This window comes from Ranitomeya imitator, chromosome 10, assembly GCF_032444005.1.
Source record: "Ranitomeya imitator isolate aRanImi1 chromosome 10, aRanImi1.pri, whole genome shotgun sequence".
Classification (NCBI taxonomy): domain Eukaryota; kingdom Metazoa; phylum Chordata; class Amphibia; order Anura; family Dendrobatidae; genus Ranitomeya; species Ranitomeya imitator.
Window position 1 is genome coordinate 100,785,608 of NC_091291.1, and position 15,703 is coordinate 100,801,310.

Consider the following 15,703-nt stretch of genomic DNA (forward strand, 5'->3'; position numbering starts at 1 on the left):
ACGCATGAAAAACTTAAGGCTCATTTTAAGTTTGCCGAAAGACATGTGGGAGACTCCCCAAATGTATGTGCTGTGGTCAGAGGAGACCAAAACGGAACTTTTTGGCCACCAAGGTAAACGCTATGTCTGGCGCTAAACCAACACAGCTCATCACCCCAAGAACACCATCTCCACAGTGAAATACTGTGCTGTGCTGTGGGAATGTTTTTTGGCAGCAGTGACAGGGAAAATGGTCCTAGTCGAGGGGAAGGTGGATGGTGCGAAATACAGGGATATTCTTGAGCAAAACCTGTTTGTCTATCAGTGATTTGAGACTGGGACGGAGATTCACCTTCCAACAAGACAATGACCCAAAGCATACTGCTAAAGTAACACTCGAGTGGTTTAAGGGGAAACTTGTAAATGTTTTGTGTTGTCCTAGTCAAAGCCTAAACCTTAATCCAATTGAGAATCTGTGGTCAGACTTGAAGATTGATGTTCACCAGAAGAAACCATCTAACGTGAAGGAGCTGGAGCATTTTTACCTTGAGTAATGGGCAAAAATCCCAGTGGCAAGATGTAGAAAGCTCAGACACTTATCCAAAGCAACTTGCAGCTGTAATTGCTGCAAAGGAAGGCTCTACAAAGTACTGACTTTAGGAGGGAATAGTTATGCACACTGAAGTTTTCAGTAATATTGCCCTATTTGTTTGATTCACAAAAAAACAAATGTTCAAAGTTGCAGGAATGTTCTTTACGTGAACTTATTCAAACCCTAAAAGTGAAATACCAGACTGTAACACAAAAAATGCAGAGGAGTGAATAGCTCCACAAGCCACGGTGCATACTTTAGCTATCATAGGGAATGTGCACACCACATTTTTTATACACCAGAAGAATGGACCAGCAACTTCTTTTACACAGGTGTTGAAGCCTGAAGCACTTAAAAATGTGGCAAAAATGAATATATTCTTAGGTAATCGTTTTGACTTACGGTATGTTAATTCTTTTTTGTTTCAATAAGTTTTATTAGTTTTTTTAACATTTAACAGATCAAGAAAAACTTTCCCACGCAGGGGAGAGCTACAAGTTTTAAACATTCAATCAATGAAGGATTTGTACAGCAATCTAAATTTTTACATGTAAGGACAAGACAATAACAAGGGGGAAAAACACTAGGTGGGGGGTACTGCCATTCCACAGCATGGCCAAATATTGAATTAAAAAAAAAAAAAAGAAAATTTCCCTAATCGTTTATCTACTCCGGCACATAACACCTCTAGAGTTTTGTAAGCGAGAAAACAGGCAGACTAAAATTTCAGTAAGTTGCATGCAAAAGGGGAGATTGGTTACAGAAGCTAAAGACCAAACTGATCAATGAGGAAGTCCGTCCAGGTCCCTCTCAAGTATGGTAAATAGTTCATGACGATAGCGCGAGAGCTTGAGTCAAGTAAACCTCAGGATCTAAGTCCAGCCAGGGAGTCCATATCTGAAAGAATGCATTCCAATTATCAGTCCTAGTAGCTTGAATACGCTCGTATATGATAATTGCACTCATTCTATCCCTGACCAAGGATATAGAGAGTCACGTGGTTTTCCACTTAGATGCTATATGTATCTTAGTTGCCATACACAATGTACTCATCAGCCTATGCGAATTCTTAGAAAGTCCGGGGTGCTTAGATCCCAATAGGAAAACAATCGGGTCAAGATGAATGGCTTTATTGAACATTTTTTCAGCTATAATTTTTATTTCCTGCCAAAGAGTGGAGACCAATGGGCAGCTCCACCAGATATGCTTCATGTCGTCTGGGTTGTTACAACCTCTAAAACACATATCAGATTAATGGGGGGGTAAATGACATGGAGTTTCGTAGGGACCAGGTATGCTCTATGAAGTACTTTAATAGACGATTCCACCAGGGAAACCTGATGGCTACCCCTAGATAAATTATCACAACATCTATGCCACTCTTCTAGCGTCATATCAAGTCCTCTTCCCACTGCTTCATATACTTTAATTTGTCTTCACCTTGTAAAGCGTTAATTATAGAATATAATAAGGAAATTGTCCCCCTACCCAAGGGATCGGCTACACATTTTTGTTCAAAGCCTGATATAGAGAATGGGGTTCTGTTCGATAGATTCTGTTTAGCAAAATTGAAAATTTGATTCATACGGAAGGCTTCTCCAAATGGGGGGTTATGTTTCCGGATGAATTCTTGCATAGTCAACAATGTGTTAAATGGGGTACATAGATGTTTTAATGTAGTTATACCATTTAATATCCACCATGAGTATTGGCGGGGATCTAAACCTGGCGAGAACATTGGATTGTTAAATAGATATTGTAATGGGGTAAATTTAGACTGAAGCTCATGTTTGAATCTTTTCTTTTCTCCAGAGAATTAACGAGTGAGCGGCAAAAGGCGCTCTGATACTAATGTCACGTGGGAGTTTCTCCGTGGTCCATAATAGGCCTGGTAGTGAATATGGTTTTAATAGATGTGATTCTAGATAGACCTATCTAGGTTTATTATTAGCTGAGCAGATTTTGGTTAATTGAGCAATTTGGGCTGATTTAAAGTAGGCTATAAAATTAGGAAGGGATAATCCTCCCTTTTTCTATGTATAAACATTGTTTTCTGTTTAATTCTCAGTTTCTTTCCCTCCCATATGAACTTTGAGATTATGGTATGTATATCCTGAAAGACGTTGGAGGGTATCGAAATAGGAAGGGAGGGAATTAAGTACAAGAATCGTGGAAGGGACACCATTTTTATGGCATTTAATCTCCCCAACCAAGACAGCTTCATTGAAGACCATCTGGCCACGTCTTTCCTAAGGTTCTGAATTAATGGAATATAGTTCCATTTGTATAGTGTTGATGCATTAGTCGTGAGATTTATCCCTAAATAAGTCAAAAAGTGCTCTTTTTTTGTGAACCCAAATCGGGAGGTTAGACCTGATTGTATTTCTTTAGGGGAGACTAACTTTATACTGGTTTCCATGGTCAACGGGGCCTAGTATGTTGGGATTATGCCTTATAGCTTCAGCTAAAGGTTCCATAGCTAAAGCAAATAATGCTGGTGATAAGGGGCACCCCTGCCTAGTTCCTCTTTTAATGTTAATTGGAAGGGGTTGTACTGAGGGTAGTTTGAGGTACGCAGTCGGATTGTCGTATAGTAGATGAAGACATGAAAGTAGTTTCTGGGGGAAGCCGAATTTGGATAGGACAGTAAAAAGATGTCCAGGAAACTGTGTCGAAGGCTTTTTCGATGTCTAGTGCTAATAATATGGTCGGTTTTTGTAAAGTATGTGCCGAGTGAATAATGTCTAGGTTTCTTCTTATGTTGTCTGGCCCTTGTCTCATAGGTATAAAACCCACCTGGTCTCTATGTATTAATGAGAGGAGTATCTTGTTAATTCTGTCAGTGATAATTGACGTGAATATTTTAAGATCAACGTTTAGAAGTGAAACGGGCCTATAATTTTTGGTTAATAGATGATCTCTTTTCGGCTTGGGGATAACAGTCACGTGCGCAGTGTAGAATTCGGGGGGCATCTGAAATCCAGTTAGGAGGGCATTGCAGAAGTTTTTTATATAGGGCGTGAGTGATTAATAAATTTTTTTGTAATAAAGAGCAGTGAGGCCGTCAAGTCTGGGTGCCTTGCCCGCCTTCAAATTTTTGATTATTAATTGTATTTCTTCAACAGTTATATCTACTTGAAGTTGTTGGGATGTAGATTCGTTGATTTTGGGAAGTGGTAAGTTCTGTAAAAAGGAATGTCAAAGGTTTGGGGGGGGGGGGATGGTTGTGGAGAAGAGTAAAGGTTTTGGTAGTAGTCGTGGAATTCCCTATAAATAATTTCAGGGTGTGCTGAGACGCGACCTTTAGTATCTTTGATTGATGGTACAGTGTTTAATAGCTCCTTTACCCTTATTTGTCGCGCTAGCATTCTACTTGGCTTATTTGCTTGCCTATAAATGTGGCCCTGGTCCAGGTCAAAGCCCTCTCAGTTCTGTTGGTAAGAGTGGCGTTTAATTGCAATTTGGTATCATGTATCTGTTTAATTAGATAGCGGGAGGTAGATATCTGGTTTGCTTTTTCAAGTTTCATTAGCTTATTTTCTAATTTATTTTGAAGCTCTGATCTATTTTTCTTTTTGTTTGCGGCTAGTTTGATGAAAGTACCAGTGTGACGGGGTGTACGGCAGAGCAAGAAGGGACAACAGGCCGAGGGATGATTCAACAGATTTATTATCAAGAACGCTGGAACAACACATGCAGGTAGATCTACAGAGTCCACAATTAGTCCAATGGAACAGGTTCGGGGGCACCTCCTGATAATCCTTGTGCCAGGTAACAAAGCAATAGTCCACAATTAGTCCAAGGGATCCCAAAACAATCTCACAAACGACGAGATATGTCCTCAGCTCAAGTCTCGCCCCGTTCGCTTCCACAGTCCTAGATGGGCGTGAGGTCTTGCCTCAGCTAAGAATCCCCACTCCTTCTCCTTCAAGGATCAACTCACATCTGATCTCAAAATAAGAATGGATTGTCTGAGCTCCTGGGATCCGCCCATGAAGGGGTAGGGGTTACACCTTCTATTCAATGGTTGGGTCCACCAGAAGATTCTAGACTGGTGGGCTCCAGGCAGTCTATGTAATATGTACATTTGACTAGCCACCTGCTGTGAGGAAGAATGGCTATTCCTCCACTAGTGATGTTGACAAAGCTTAATTACATTAGAGCTTAGGGCTGCAAGTATTGGGGGAAGGAGACATATTGTTACAGGTGAACTCCCAGCCAAGAAAATACATAAATTACAGCTAATAGAAACCAGAGAACAGTTACATACATCAAATGGCATATTATTCAAATACAGGACAGGGCAAAAGTACATATTATGACAATCCCTTCCCCTCCCAATTTGTGTACGTACCAGGGACCTCTACAGGTCGCTGGTTAAGTACACACAGGCAGAGCGTAACTTACATGTGGCTTCATGCAGCCACAAATTGGCATCTTAGCTCTCCCACATCATTGCCCAGGAGAACATCTGCAGGCAGACCACCCATCACCCCAACCACACATCGCCTGACCCCAAAACCAAAGTTCAGATCCACAGTGGCTGTGGGAATAGTCCTCCATTGTCCACCAGCCAGTTCAATGACAATCCCAGGTCCTCGATGGATTGCCTCAGGCCGAACCACTCGGGGATCAGCCAGTGTGAGGAAAGCCCCTGAGTCACAAAATCCAATAAGTCTCTGTCCATCCAGCACGACCTCCTGCAAGTGCTTACCTCGATGAGCAGAAGTCGTCATAGCTGCGGGTCGCACACCATAAACTCCTAGTGGTGCAACATGGGTGGGTGAGGCACTAGGCCAGTCCTCACGTAGTGGTGACACGTCGTCCTCCATGGCACTTGGGTGTACATAATTAATACTACGACTAGGTACAGGATTAATCCTCATTTGAACAGCTGGGCAGAAGGCTTGCAGATGCCCCGGCTGTCCACATCGATAGCATCTCTGCTGGGTCTCACTCCATCCAAGGCGTCCTCTTGGGAGAGGGGTAAGGGAACCTGGAGGCCGGCTCCCACCTGAAGGTGCTGTAGGGGTTTGAGGACGACTTCTCCATGAGCTGGCTGGGCATGAGGCCTGCAGATGCCCCAGATGCCCACAACCATAACACCTGCGCTCTGCTACTTCCTCTCCTCGTCGTATTCCAGAAAACGCAGTAGAAGCAACTGGAGGCACATTTACACGGGTATCAGCATGAGGTGGTGGCTTAGAGGAACGGGGAACAATGGGGACAGAAGAACAGGGGGCCACCGGTGTTGTGGAGCTGGTAGGCCTCTCTCCATCCTCCAACAGAACCCTCCACTGAGGCTTGATGGTGAGAGCCTCATCAGCTAGAGCTGAAGCTTCCTCCACAGTGGCTGGTCTCCTCTCACGCACCCATTCCCGGATCTCAGCAGGGCACTTGAAGTAAAACTGCTCTTTTAGGATAACCTGGAGGAAGGTCTCCCAGGTTAAGGCCTCCTCTGCCTCCAGCCAGCGATGACATATTTGTTTGAGTCTGTGGGCATACATCTTGAAAGACACTTCCTCATCACAGGCTAAAGTACGGAACTGAGTCCTGTAAGTGTCTGGGGTAACAGCATAATGTTCTAGAATAGTCCGTTTAATCTCCGCATACTCACAGTTCCCCTGAGGGTCCATAGCTCTATAGGCTGCGGCAGCTCCACCCTCTAAGAGCCCCACCAGATGTCGGACTCGGTCCCTTTCCGGGACTTCCATTAATCGACACTGATGCTCAAAGTCCTGGAAGAAGCCCTCAATGTCGCCTGCAGCCTCATTAAAGGGCTTGAAGTCTTTGCGAGACACTCTGGGGAGTTCCCTCATGGTGGGTGCTGGGGTTAGAGTCTGCTTCCAAAGCGATCTGCCTCTCCAGCAATGCCATCTCCTGAGCTCTGTCCTCGGCTCTGTGAATGGCCTCCCTCTCCTCGGCTCTGTGAATGGCCTCCCTCTCCTCGGCTCTGTGAATGGCCTCCCTCTCCCTCTCCTCGGCTCTGTGAATGGCCTCCCTCTCCTGAGCTCGGTGAATGGCCTCTTTCTTATAGTCTATGGTGGCCTCTTCTCCCAGCAATGCCAACTCCTCCTCGTACCACACAACCCACTGACTTTTTTGGGTATTTACCTCCGGCTGCCTTCTTTCCTCCATTTGCTGTGAGGATCCTTCCTCAGCGTCATCTTGCAGGCGAACTCCTTCCAAAGCCTCAATAAGCTGCTCCTTGGAGAGTCCTTTAAAACGGACTCCTACTTCCCGGGCCTTTGATTGTAGGCTCCCCAAACTCCAGTTCTTGTACTCTGTGGTGCTGGTTCTCGATGTTAATGGGCCGTTGTCCTCCATTCCTTCTGCTCTGGTCCCACTGCTTGCCACCAGTTTGTGACGGGGTGTACGGCAGAGCAAGAAGGGACAACAGGCCGAGGGATGATTCAACAGATTTATTATCAAGAACGCTGGAACAACACATGCAGGTAGATCTACAGAGTCCACAATTAGTCCAATGGAACAGGTTCGGGGGCACCTCCCGATAATCCTTGTGCCAGGTAACAAAGCAATAGTCCACAATTAGTCCAAGGGATCCCAAAACAATCTCACAAACGACGAGCTATGTCCTCAGCTCAAGTCTCACCCCGTTCGCTTCCACAGTCCTAGATGGGCGTGGGGTCTTGCCTCAGCTAAGAATCCCCACTCCTTCTCCTTCAAGGATCAACTCACATCTGATCTCAAAATAAGAATGGATTGTCTGAGCTCCTGGGATCCGCCCATGAAGGGGTAGGGGTTACACCTTCTATTCAATGGTTGGGTCCACCAGAAGATTCTAGACTGGTGGGCTCCAGGCAGTCTATGTAATATGTACATTTGACTAGCCACCTGCTGTGAGGAAGAATGGCTATTCCTCCACTAGTGATGTTGACAAAGCTTAATTACATTAGAGCTTAGGGCTGCAAGTATTGGGGGAAGGAGACATATTGTTACAGGTGAACTCCCAGCCAAGAAAATACATACATTACAGCTAATAGAAACCAGAGAACAGTTACATACATCAAATGGCATATTATTCAAATACAGGACAGGGCAAAAGTACATATCATGACAATCAGTAATGTATTTTTTATGGGCTAACCACACGTTTCCAGGAGATGAATATTCTTTCACATTAGCTTGGAAAAAGAATTTTAACTCCTCTTTAATTTGAGTGGTGATTATAGGGTCCATAATGAGAGATTCATTTAGTCTCCATCGGAACAGGCGCGATGTGGTAATGTTGAATTTAAACACAGAAAGAATTGTGTCATGGTCGGACCATGAAGATGTGATATGGCGTGAGAATAAGATAGTTGGCAGCGATTGTGCTGTGGTCAAGTGTAGGTCAATTCTTGAGTATGACTTGTGTACCGAGGAAAAACGTGTATCCTCTCGCCGATTCATTGGTCTCCCTCCAAACGTCTACCAGTCTGCTTTCGCTCATCAAGCGTAGGATTTTTTTTCTATCTATTTTGGTTATGTCTGACCGTGATAAAGCGCTGCTGTCTAGATATGGATCCACCTGTAAATGACATTGTGTAGATATAACTTTACGGTCCTAAAGAAACCAGCACTGTATATTCAGTTGTGTTACATAATTCCATACAGTAAAAAATAACCAAACATAAAGATGGTAAATGATATTTATTTGCATTAATATTTTGCCATTGGATGTAAACTATGGCGACATCTGAGTCTGTACCATGTGCCATCCAGCATTTCCTGACCACTGTGCCCTCGCCATCCAGCATTTCCTGACCACTGTGCCCTCGCCATCAGTCCTTATGAGAAGCTTGGCCTGTGGTTTAATGAATTCACCTCTCCAAGTAAGCCCTAACAGAATACTCAGACAATCGATTCCAAAGCGCAGCGGGATCAGCGCTGCTGCCATTGGATACGGAAGACTTTTCTGGACTTGGGTATGCAAATTCCTGTGACTACGTAGGAGGTTGTCCCGGCTATGTGCCACCTCTCAGCCCATGTGGACGCATTGCTTCAGAATCCTGCGGTTTCACAACCGACTCCTCCACACCTGCCACCGCTTAATTCTTACTGGGGACATTCTACTTGGGCAATAATTTCCATACTTGCCTTCCATTGCCCTGCTCTGATGGAGATCCTAAAGCATGCTGGGGCTTTGTGAACCTTTCTGAAGTTTCATTGAAAGCAGTGGTTGCAATACAGGGGGCACCAAAACTTGGAGTTGAGCCAGGTAAAGATGCAACTCTGTTGGCAGCAATAATTGCATTGTAGCATTGTGACTTTCTTTCCGGTCGCATAAACCATCTTGTAGGTAACACAAAAGTCGGCCTCATTTCTCAGATGATACTGTATATTTTTTGTTGGAAGGTTCCCAATTTGCTGAGCTTGCCAAGTGTACTTCCTTTCCTGTAGAAGATTATATTGTGCAGGTGGTGTTTAGCAGACAGATGGTGCTGAATGATGGTGTTTAGCAGACGGTTGACTGATGTAACTGTGCAAGAGATCGGCTTGGAGCTGGAACATCCCAAGGTCTGGGTGGAACAGGAATTATCTGTCAGACCTCAAATTCAATGGTGGTGTCTGAGGATCTGTCTGATGTTTCTATGGAGAGCTCTGCAGGGACCGATGTAAGTAGAGAGCGGCTTCTTTCCCCGCTCTCTTGTCCTCTTTGCCGCACAGCAGTTCTGGAATGTCTCCTGCTCGCAGTGATGGCAGTGGTGTCTGTTCGGTGCCCATCAGTAGTAATTTGTCTTCTCTGATCCCTTTGAGAAGATCTCAATCGATGAATGATTATGGCCTGACCTATAAAGGCAAAAATAATTACTATATATACAAAAAAAGGGGGGGGGGGGTGCAAAGCAATAAAAACTGCTGCTATTTTGGGGTTTAAAGAGAGAAGCAAAACTTATTTCATGTTTTGGCTAAATAAACCAGCTCAGTGCATCCCTTCTCTGCAGCACTACAGAGCAGGGGTGAAACCAGACTGTTGTTCATCCACGTTTCGTTGTCAGCCATTAGCTGATGCAGTTCCCGAGAAGTCATGGCTTAGATTTCCAGGGCTGTGACAGCAGAATGGTAAAGAACTAAGTTCGCTGATGGCACAGGTGGTATAGTGCCAAAATATGAATACTTTTACTGTACTTATGTTGTACTTACATGACATAAGCAGGGGATTCAGCACCAGGCTCCCCCGATACATGAGCCCCATAGTGGTCTTGACTGAGGCCTGCTGCCATTGGCTGTATGTTACTGAGGTCATACACATAAAGATGAAATAAATAAATGTAAAATAATACAAGGTAAAACATTAAAATTCACTTCAGAAAAAAAGTCCAATTCTTTGGTGTCCACTCACATTAAAGCAAAATTACGTGAAGCTACTGATTTTGGTGGGACAGGCCCATTATCCTTCCATGGAAACCAAATGGACCCTCTGCCAAATCAGGCACACATGTGTTTGGAGCGGTGAGGGGGAGATGACAGCGAGTATTTTAATATGCTGACGTTACATTACAGTACATGGATATTTAGCATGGATTAGGGAAACTTAACTTGGAGTGGTTCTTTAACCTTTGTATACTGATGTTAATCATTTTTTGTGTTTTTAAGGTTTCAAGCAGATCATAAATTTATCCTGATTGAAATACTGCATGGAGATCCCAGAGAGAATAAAAAAATAAATCTTTATTTTTATATAGCGCTAACATATTCCGCAGCGCTTTACAGTTTTGCACACATTATCATCACTGTCCCCGATGGGGCTCACAATCTAGATTCCCTATCTATCTTTGGAATGTGGGAGGAAACCCACGCAAACACGGAGAGAACATACAAACTCTTTGCAGATGTCCTGGGTGGGATTCGAACCCAGGACCCCAGCGCTGCAAGGCTGCAGTGCTATCCACTAAGCCACCGTGCTGCCCAAGAATGAAGAATGAAGTTCTTATTTGTAGGTCAAAAATCTGCAAATCTTAATAATGATTTTATTTACACTAAACAAAATCCCATTTAAAAGTCAAAAGGGGATAAAGAGGCATAGGCACGAATGTACTAAAATATACTATTTTATTCATAAAGTATTAAAATCATTTAAAACATAAACACAGGGATATTCTCAAAAATAGCCAGATGTGGAATATCAGTGACCAAAAATAGTAACTTACGGCAACTAAATATTAAAATTGCTGGGGGCGTGGCCTGAATGTCCATGTGAGCGGACGCGCGGCAGAGCGCTCCCGCTACTAATCTCACGATTATCCTCATAAGCCGCAGCTGAGCGGCGATTTGCGGTGCTTACCGGCTGCAGGAGAGTTCCGGGAGTGCGGCGGTGTACAGCGGCGGCCCCGGGGTCAGCGAGTATGACCAGGAGGAGGCAAAGAGACGCCGGAGCCGGCGATGCAGGGACCGGCCAAGATGGCGCCGACGCCAGGGAGAAGGCGGAAAAGGAGAACGCTGCATGCCAGAAGCGAATGGCTGTGGCGGCAAAGCTCCAGCAGTTTGCTAGAGTGGAGGCCGCAGAGAACGCAGAGAAAGTAGAGGAGGAAACCGGAGCTGACACAGAAGAGGAGGAGGAAAGCCCAGCAGAAGAGCAAGAGGTACAGCAGGGGAGCAGGGATAGCAGCATGGCGGTGGTAGTAGGGGGATCTGAGGATACGGTGTCAGGAGCAGAGCCCACCCTCAGAGACGTTTTTGCACTGGTGTCCTCATGCAAACAATCCCTGACCCAGCAGCTACAGGAGGTCAAGGGTGACACAGCCCAGATAAATGCAGCCCTGCAGAAGATTGACAAACGTGTGGGGGCTGTAGAGGAAAGAGTGAGTACTGTGGAAGATCATATAGTGCAGCTGCAGAAAGCGGAGAAGAAGTTTGCTCAAGCAATATCGGAGCTAGCTGCAAAAAATGAGGATCTGGAGAATAGGTCCAGAAGAAATAACATCCGTATAGTGGGTATCCCTGAAAAAACTGAGGGGAGGAATCCCACGGAGTATATTGAAAGCTGGCTCCTTGAGACCTTTGGTGATGCAGCACTGACAAAAGTATTTGCGGTAGAGAGAGCCCACAGGGTCCCACCGAAACCACCTGTCCCTGGAGCAAGTCCCCGTACCATGCTTGCCAAAATCCTAAATTACAGAGACATAGTGGATGCTTTCCTGAAACGGAAAGTACTTGCAAGCAGCATAATACAAAGAATAGCAGGTTTACCCAGAATCCTTTGCAGTAGGCAGAGCTATGCAAATCATCTCTTTCCACCCCTGTCTAGTCCACAGCGCTTGGAATCGCCAAGCGTGCAATGCTGCGGATTAGTTTCTAAAACTAGACAGGGGTGGAAAGAGATGATTTGCATAGCTCTGCCTACTGCAAAGGATTCTGGGTAAACTTGCTATTCTTTGTATTATGCTGCTTGCAAGTACTTTCCGTTTCAGGAAAGCATCCACTATGTATTTCCTTTAAGTAGAGGGCTTTTCGGTCTCTTTCATCCCGCTACATTTAGCCCAACTTGGGTCTCTCCCTAAGGTGGCTAGCATGTATGTAGAGACAGAGACATTATCCTGAGGAAGGCTAGAGACATGACGGACTTGACAATTGGAGGTCAAAGAATTGCTATTTACCCCGACTATTCCGCCCTGGTCCAGAAACAACGGATGATGTTCACGGGTATCAAGAGACGGCTGAGGGAACTGGGAGTGCAATACTCCATGATGTTTCCGGCACGACTAAGAGTGGTTGCGTTGGATAAGATTAATTTTTTCCAGACGCCGGAGGAGGCTACCCAGTGGATAAATCTCAATGCTAAAAGGCTTAAAGGAAAAGGAGATTGAAAATATAGGGTGTGCCGGTCGGGGGGTATTTCACTGTTCAAAGGAAAAGAGATTGGTGACTGACATTACATTGGTAATGGGGATGTGAAGGTTTGAGGGTGGAGCTGGGCATTACTCAGTAAATGCCCTGGGAGTGCTGAAATGGCGGTTGGTTACGGGGGAGGGAGGGTGTGCAGCGTACTAAAAGTTTACTTAGTTTCCTTGCAGTTGTAATTTAATACATGTTGAAATATTTTATTCTTTTAAGAATTGCACCGAATTCTGTTATAAACGGTAGCGGGAGGCGGAAGGAGAAGGTTACGCTAACAAGAGTGTTCGCAATGGGTGATGGTGCCCCACTCTTGATAAGAGGCAGAATGTATAGTATTGGAGAGGAGTGCGGGGGAGGGGGGTCTGGGTAAGGGAGGGGAGGGAAGTTAGACAGCTCAGAACCGGGAGTAACGACACAACTAAAGATGATGAGTCATATATTAGGGGGCCGCTTTAAGATATTGAGTTGGAATGTGAGAGGTCTGGCGGATAAGTCTAGGCGAGATGCGAGCTTGCAGTATGCAAGGGATCAACGGGCCTCTATGATATGTTTGCTGGAGACACACTTGATACGGGAGAAGGTGGACGTACTAAATAGACGATGGATTCAGAAGGGGTATCACTCTACCTTTTCGACGTACTCAAGGGGTGTGTCAGTATTGGTGCCGGTGGGAGTGCAGTATGAAGAGGTGAAGGTATGCGTGGATGTGGATGGTCAGTATGTGGTGATACAGTGTATATTATATGGAGTGAGGGTATGTGTTGCGGCAATGTATATTCCACCTCCATATTCAAGCAAGAAGATTAGAGAGGTGTTGGAGAAGGTGGAACGATGGGGACCGCTACCACTTCTAATTATTGGGGATTTGAACAATATTTGTGATGATTTTTGGGATAAAAATAAGAACACCCAGAACAGGTCGGGGGGGGGCACACTACAACATTTGGTACCTATGTTCGTGAAATAGGCATGATCGATCTATGGAGAGTTAGGCATGTGGGGGAGAGAGGGTACTCGTGCTATTCACCGGCTCATGCTACGCTGTCCAGAATTGATATGGCGCTGGGTAACCGTCTGTTGGAGACAATGGTGGGGGAGGTGCGTTATCTGCCGAGGGCCCTTTCGGATCACAGTCCAATTGAGGTGGAGTTTAGGTTGTTGGGGACACGGACCGCAAGCGGGAGAGAATGGAAGATCCATCCTAACTGGTTACATAGTATTGACTTGGAAAGTATAGGGAAGGAGGTGACGGAATTCTTTGCTTTAAATGATGGGAGTACAGATGCTCTAACTGTTTGGGATGCAATGAAGGCGTACCTGAGAGGGCTACTATTTAGAGATATTAGTAGGTGTAAGCGGAAGACGAGGGAGGCAGAGAGAGTGGCGGTGGAGGAATTGAAGGCTGCAGAGGACGAGATGGTAGTATTGGGAACTTCCGAGGCAGGGAAAAGGTTGAGAACAGCGCAAACTCATATGGAGAAGATTCTGCTGGGAAAAGCTGAAAGGAAGCGGGAGTTTCAAAGGGTGACTTATTTTCAGGAGGGAGAAACAGTGGGACACATGCTGTCGGTGGTGGCTTCTGCTCAGCGAAGTACCTCATATGTACACTCGTTAGTTTCTGATGGTGGGAGCAAGATATCTGAAACATCGGAGATTATAAAGGTTTTTGCGGACTTCTACGCGGACTTATATTCCTCCAGGGTTGATGAGTCAGTCGGAGATACAGAGACTTTCTTGGAGAGTCTGGGGTTGCCGAAATTGAGTGAGGACGATAGGGTGAGCCTCGATGCCCCTATCACGGAGGAGGAACTGAGTCGGGCGCTGAAGTCTATGGCCAATGGGAAGGCGCCTGGAGTTGATGGGTTACCAGCTGAAATTTATAAAAGCTTGGGGGAAGTGTTGATTCCCAGATTAAAGTTAGTACTGGAGGAGGCTGGATGCCAGGGGTATCTCCAGGCATCTATGAGGGAGGCCATTATAGTGGTTATTCCGAAGGAGGATAAGGATCTGGGGAAACCTGAGTCATATCGCCCAATCTCTCTGTTAACCATCGATGTCAAGCTCTTGGCCAGGGTGTTAGCTTCCCGTCTGTCTAGTGTCATTACTAACCTTGTACATCCGGATCAGTCCGGCTTTATGCCTGACAGGTCTACAGCGGTCAATCTGCGGAGGCTGTATATGAATCTGCAGCTGAAGTCTGACAATTGTGGCCGGAGGGTTATTGCGTCCTTGGATGCCCATTAGGCGTTTGACAGTGTGGAGTGGGGATATCTCTGGCGGGTGTTGAAGTGTATGGGTATTGGACCGCAATTTGTATCTTGGATTCCACTGCTATATTCACTACTGACAGCTAGAATCAGAGTGAATGGGGAACTTTCTCAGCCTATAAAGTTGGCCAGAGGTACGAGGCAGGGATGTCCACTGTCGCCCCTTCTGTTTGCTCTGGCTGTGGAGCCCCTGGCCGCCAAGATTCGACAGTCTGATGAGGTCCCTGGGTTTAGATATGGGAGTGTTGAGGAAAAGATAGCGTTATATGCGGATGACATTTTGCTATTCCTAGCGGACCCGGATGATGCCTTGAAAGGGGCCATCGAGATCATTGAGAGATTTGGTGCCTTGTCGGGGTTGAGGATAAATTGGGATAAATCGGTCCTCTTTGATGTAGATGGGGTGGAAGAGAGTGGGAGTGAGCCATTGGGAGAAGGGCGGCTTAAGGTGGCATCCCTTTTTAAATACCTGGGAATATGGATCTCGATGCCAGTTACGGAGTTTTTGTATAGTAATTTGACTCCTCTCATGAGCGCGCTTAAGGCAAAAGTGGATGCGTGGAATAAGTTACACCTATCGGTGGTGGGTAGGGTTAATCTTATTAAAATGGTTCTGATGCCCAAAATACTTTACGTCCTTCATAACGCGCCAGTTTGGATTCCACGTGGGAAATTCCGGCAGATTAATGCTCTTTTTAGAAGCTTGATATGGGGGAGGCAATACCCACGTATTAGCCTGGAGACGCTTCAGCGACCCAAGGAAGATGGGGGTTTGGCTTTGCCCAACCCTGAGTTATATTTTCTTGCAGCCCAAAGTCAACATTTGAAGGGCTGGGCGCGGGAGGCGTCCTCCAGTGCGGTACAACACTTGATGGAAGGGGTGACAAACCGACGCCCGGTGGTGCAGTGTCTGGAAGATGGCTCCTTGGGAGCATTGGGGAAATTGTATCCAACTATGTTTTTGATACGTAAGCTATGGACCAGACTGCGACAGATTCGGGGGGTTACGGGATTGACTAAATTT